Here is a 6,139-nt window from a genome sequence, read left to right as displayed (position 1 = left end):
CAGACAGATTAGATAGATAGATGACAGAGAAAACAATATATAGAGACATAGATAAATATGTATGAATGTATATATGTATTGTGTATATACAACATACATACACATATAATTATATGTATATGCATGTGTTTCTGTAAGTATATAAATGTATGCATGGGTATATACACATGTACACAAATTTAATTCCATATAATTTTTGCCTTTGCAATCCTAGGTATTTTATTCTATGCATTTAAAAACATTCTTCTGAGGAGTCCACAGACTTTATCACCAGCCCCCCCAAAGGGGCCATGACACAAAAACAATTTAAAATCCCTGGTTTCATAAAGAAGTTAAAAGAATGATAATTATAATATGAATCAGAATAGAAGCTTCAAAGAGAGTATGGCATGCAGGGACTCTGTGGAGGCTATCCTGTGTTTGAAAAATAGCACTGAGCACAATGGAAACAATCAGTTCACACAGTGTAAGGTGTGCCAGGCACTATGCTAAATGTTGGAGATACAAAAAAAGGCAAAAAATAAAGCATGGCCCCTGCCCTCAGGGAGCTCACAGTCTAACATGCTGAAAACTTCATACAAACAAAGTTTGCACAGGATAAATTAGAAGTACTCTAAAAAGAGAAGGCACCCACATTGGAGGGGGTGAGCACACTTCTTACAGAAGGCAAGATTTTAACTGAGAACTAAAGGAAACCAGAAAAGCCAGGAGGCATCAAGCCAAATGTGCCAGGCATTGTGCTAGACATTCAGGATCCAAGAAAGGCAAAAACTCATGTTCCTGATCTCAAGGACCCAGAAGCCTAAAGGGGGAGACACTATGCAAACAACTATGTGCAAATAAGGACCATATTAGACAGATTGGATATATGCCAAGAAATTTCCATGGAAAAGCTAAGATAAGGGAGGCCCAGGGAAGGTGGGATTTTCCCTGAAGGGAAGCTGGGAGGCAGAGATAAGGAGGGAGAGAATTCTAGTCATGGGGAAGAGCCAGAGCAAATGCCCCAAGGCTGGAGATGGAGCATCATTTCCAAAGAACAACAAGGGCCCCAGGGTGACTGGATGGCAGAATATAGGAAGAGGAGTAAGGTGTAAGAAAACTGGGAAGGAAGGAAGGATCTGGTTATGAAGGATTCCAAAAGCTAAATTGATTTTTTATGTTTGATCCAATAGGATCAAATGTCTTCCTTAAATATCCCTGCAGTAGAAGGAGCCACTGGAATTTATTGAATAGGAGGATGACACAATCCAACCTGCACTTCAGGAAGATCACTGTGAAAGCTGAATTGACAATGGATTGTAGTAGGGAGAGACTTGTGTCAGGAAGACCAACCAGAAAGCTTCTGCAACAAGCCAGGCACAAAGGGATGAGGGCTTGCCCCAGGGAGGAAAAAGAAAAAAGAGGAACCCAATGGGAAAGTGGAAAGAGCACTGGATTTGGAGTCGGACTCAAAGTTCAAATCCTATATCAGACCTTGGACAAATTCCTTCACTTTTCTGAACCTCCTTCTGCTTGTCTGTGAAATAAATGGTTTAAATTAGACTACCTATGGAGGCGATCTATCACCTACCGCTCCAACTTCCTCTGAATCTATCATCCCATGATCCTAAGCTTCTTTGCACTAAACTCAATTTCTTGGTCTCCTTTCTTGGGTTCATCAGATTAACTGATCAAGTTAAGTCAAAAACACCTACTGATTGAGGAAGGCTTCTTCACCCAATGTCTTGAAATAGCCACACTCCAATTTTGTGATGGCTTCACTTTCTGTTATTACCCTGAGGAATTCTTCTTCCTGAAAATAAACATTATTTTATGGATATTTAATCTGAGTCTGTAATAAGTTAGAAAAATAGCTACATAAGGGTCACTAGAGAAAAAGTCTTAGAGGATGAGTCATACTCAAATGCCCACCCATTGGAAAAATGGTTAAAATGTGTATCCCTGGCTTCAAGTCTGAAGCATTTGCAAGAGACACTCCTTGCTGGTGGAGATTGGTGACTCAATACCACATGCCCCCCTCAGTGACTGGGATGGTAACATTTGAGTGTGGAAAAGGACAGTATTCTTCCTGCTTTGAGATAGAACATACACGATTCCATAATCTTTTTTTTTTTAGACAATTGGGGTTAAGTAACTTACACAGGAACACACAGCTAAGTGTCTGAGACCAGATTTGAACTCAGGTATTCCTAACTGCAGGACCAGTGCTCTATCCATAGTGCCACCCAGTGGCCCCTCCATACTCCCTTAAGGGAGAGACCCATGAAGGGAAAGAGAACTGGCTTTAAAAGACAGAAAGAACACTGATTTCCAAAATCTGTTCTTTCTCCATTGGTTTTTCTCTTATGACAGTTTGGAATCACAAGTGCCCTCTCTTAAAGTATGAGGAAGGAAGAAGATATCTCTCTCTCTCTCTCTCAAGCTCATGTGCCAACTCATTACTGAGTCATCATTCCCTTCATCAATGAGGAGTTTATGATGCAAATGCAGCAGGCTTAAAGTCTGGGTTACAAATGCAAACTGTTTCTATTAAAGCTTAGTGTTTTTCTTTCTCCAGCTAAAATTCTAAGTCAAAGGAAGAAATTCCCAGAGAAGTCAGTCTGGTCAATTCTGCTGCATTCTCCTAACCCTTTTCCTTTTGAAGGAAGATAACACTCTAAACTCTGATATATCCATGATTTCCATTGATTCTCTGGTTATTTGTGGTACTTACCCCTTGGCCATAGCATTCTCTGGGGTTTTCTGTTTTGCAGCATCTTTCCAGTAGTTTTTCATACATACCACCTATGCCTAAAAGTACTGTAACAGGCAAGTCTGGATGTTGTCTTGAATATTCATACAGAAACCTGTAAGATATTTTTTTTACATTAAGCTATATATAAAAAAGTATGTCGCTTTCCACACTTTACCAATACTATAAAATGAACATAAGTCCACTGATAACTTTTTGTGAGACCATGCCCAGATCATTTAAACTTTTGGGGATCCAGGCATTTCTAAGACTAAAAGTGGCACCAAAAAAAAAGGTGTTAAGACCTACATTTGGCAAAGAGAGTTTCCCCATCTGGGAATCTCATTCCTATCCCCACTCCTTTGATTCTGAAGGCTTCATTTGGACATTCAAGAAGCAATGGGGGTGGGAGGGCAGAGTCAAGATGGCGGAGTAGAAGCAGGACCTCCCCACTGCTCCAGCTTCCACCTTCCCCAATCCATGTAAAAAGGGGACTCTAAACAAACTTTGGAGCTGCAGGACCCACAAAATGATACAGAGAAACTAACCTCCTGCTGAGGACAGCCCAGCAGTCTGGCAGGAATTGGCCAGCACAGTGCTCTGGGAGCCGAGCCCAGCCCCATGCAGAGGCTTTAGCCCCAGGGTGGGCCTGACCAGCCACAGGCCAGAGGGACTCCAGATCAGCAGCTGTGGCCATTTCCAGATTTATCAACACATAGATGTGAAGGACAAAGTGAGAGGTCAGTGCAGTCTGGACTTTGGGACCCAGTAAGTGACTTATGCCCCCAGAGTGAGAAGCTCTGAGATGCCAATACAGTCAGACAGCACCACATGGCAGCTTCAGCTTCTAGCCTGCAGAGTGTAGGGGGACCAAGCACCAGTCTTAGGAGTAATCACTCTTGTTTTAACCTGCTTGGATCTGGATTGCAGTCTAGGGTGGAGGTCCTAGGGTGTGTGCCAGGGAGTGTGGAGACCTGAGAGAGGGCACCCATCTAATACCTCCGGCAGCTGAGAAAACCCCAGCTTTTGGAACGAAAGCTCCCCTGTCTAGTGGCAGAGTCTTACTGTGGCAAAAAGCCCAGGGGTCAAATGACTGAGGGACAACATGACCAGGCAAAGGAAACAAAGCAGACAGAAGATTCCAACATTAGACTCCTATCTTGGGGACAAAAAGGAGCAAAGCATGGAACAGGAGGAAGACAGGGAAGTCAGAACTCCCGCACCAAAAGCTTCAAAGGAAAATACGAGTGGGTTACAGGCCATAGAGGATCTGAAGAAGCAGATAAGAGAAGTGGAGAAAAAAATTGGGAAGAGAAATGAGAACAATGCAAGAAAATTATGAAATGAGAGTCAACAGCCTGACTGAGGAAAATCACACCCTAAAAAATAGACTAACTCATATGGCAAAAGAGGCTCAAAAAGGCAAGGAGAAGAATGCCTTAAAAAGCCGAATTTGCCAGATGGAAAAAGAATCTCAAAAGCTCAATGAGGAGAATCATTGCTTCAGAATTAGATTGGAGCGAATGGAAGCTAATGATTTTATGAGAAAAAAAGATGCTGTTAAACAGATCAAACCAAATGAAAGAATAGAAGGCAATGAGAAATATCTCATGGGAAAAACCACTGACCTGAAAAATAGATCCAGGAGAGATAATTTAAAAATTACTGGGCTACCAGAAAGCCATGATCAAAGTAAGAACCTAGAAACCATCCTCCAGCAAGTTCTCAAAGAAAACTGTTTTGATGTTTTAGAACCAGAGGGCAAAATAGATCCCAAAAAGAAAACTCCTAGGAATATTATAGCCAGGTTGTGGAGTTCCCAGATCAAGAAGAAAATATTACAAGCAGCCAGGAAGAAACAATTTGAATATTGTGGAAACACAATCAGGATAACCCAGGATCTGGCAGCTTCTACACTGAGGGATCGAAGGGCTTGGAATATGATATTCTGGAGGTCAAAGGAGCTGGAATTAAAACCAAGAGTCACTTACCCAGCAAAACTGAGTATCATGTTTCAGGGGAAAATATGGTCATTCAGTGGAATAGAGGACTTTCAAGCATCCTTGCTGAAAAAACCAGAGTTGGAAAAAAATTGACATTTTGATACAAGAAGCAAGAGAAGCATGAGGAGGTAAACAGGGAAAATAAATCATAAGGAACTTACCAAAGTTGAACTATTAACATTCCTACATGGAAAAACAATAATTGTAACTTATTAAACTTTTCTCAGTAGTTGAAGGGAATAGAAATATATATATGGGGGTATGTGGGCATATGAATACATATGTGAATGTGTGTATACATGTTTACAGGTATACATAGATAGAGGGCACAGGACCAATTTAACAGGAAGGGATGATACTTAAAAGGTGGAATTAAGAGGTAAGAGAGGAATATAATGAGAGGAGATGGGGAGAAACAGAATGGGGTAAACTATCTCATATAGAAGAGGCAAGGGAAAATGGTTATAGTGGAGGGGAAGAATAGGAAGGCAAAAGGGAATGGATCAACTTATTCACATTGAATTTGACTTGAGGAGGGAATGAAATACACACTAAATAGGGTATCTCACCCTCCAGGAGAGTGGGGGGGGAGGGGAAGGGGATGAGAGGGAGGATGAGGGAAGAGAGGGCAGTCTGGGAGGGGGGAGAGAAGTTGGAAGCACCCACTTTTGAAAAGGGACTAGATCAAAGTAGAGAATAGAACAAGTGGGGGGTGGGATAGGATGGAGGGAAATATAGTCAGTCTTTCACAATATATCCACTATGGAAATGTTTTGCATAGTTACACATGTAAAAACTATATTGAATTGCTTATCTTCCCAGTAAGGGTGTGTAAAGGTTATGGGATTTAAAGATCTTCCATGCCCCATTGGACTTGCTGACATAGCAGGAAGGGGCAGAGCAAGAGGAAGCGGAAGCCAAGCTAGAGTTCCTGTGGTGGCTAGCAGTGGCGGCGACGGTGGCAGCAGCGCGAAGCCCTTTTTGAGTCAGCCAGAATTTCTGCTAAGGACTCCTGTTGAGGACTGCCAGGGGGCAGAGCTGCTGGGAGCGCACTTCCTGGACGCTGGGTGGTTGCTGTGAGTGGGGAGAGGAGGACCTTTGCCTGAGGTAGCCTGTTCTGTTTTAAAGGCTTGAAAATGTGGGTGCTTTCTACTTTATCTACCTGTGCCAATGTCATAACTACTCTGATGGCTTTCACTTTCTGGTTTGGGGACTCAGTCTTTTGGTATCTTAATAAATTTTCTAGCTTATTCCCCCATATGGCAAGCATGATGTATTTTGTGATGGATAATTATATCAGCATATCTGTAATCTCCATAGGCATTGTGAATATGGCATTGCTGATACATTTGGCGACAAGGATGGGATCACAAAATGTCAGGCCTCTATTTGGAAGCAGTGGGGC

The sequence above is a fragment of the Petaurus breviceps genome, unplaced genomic scaffold, assembly GCF_028583685.1.
Source record: "Petaurus breviceps papuanus isolate PSGF00001 unplaced genomic scaffold, PetGlider_PUasm1.0 126, whole genome shotgun sequence".
In the NCBI taxonomy this organism is placed as follows: Eukaryota; Metazoa; Chordata; class Mammalia; order Diprotodontia; family Petauridae; genus Petaurus; species Petaurus breviceps.
This window is presented reverse-complemented; position numbering follows the sequence as displayed.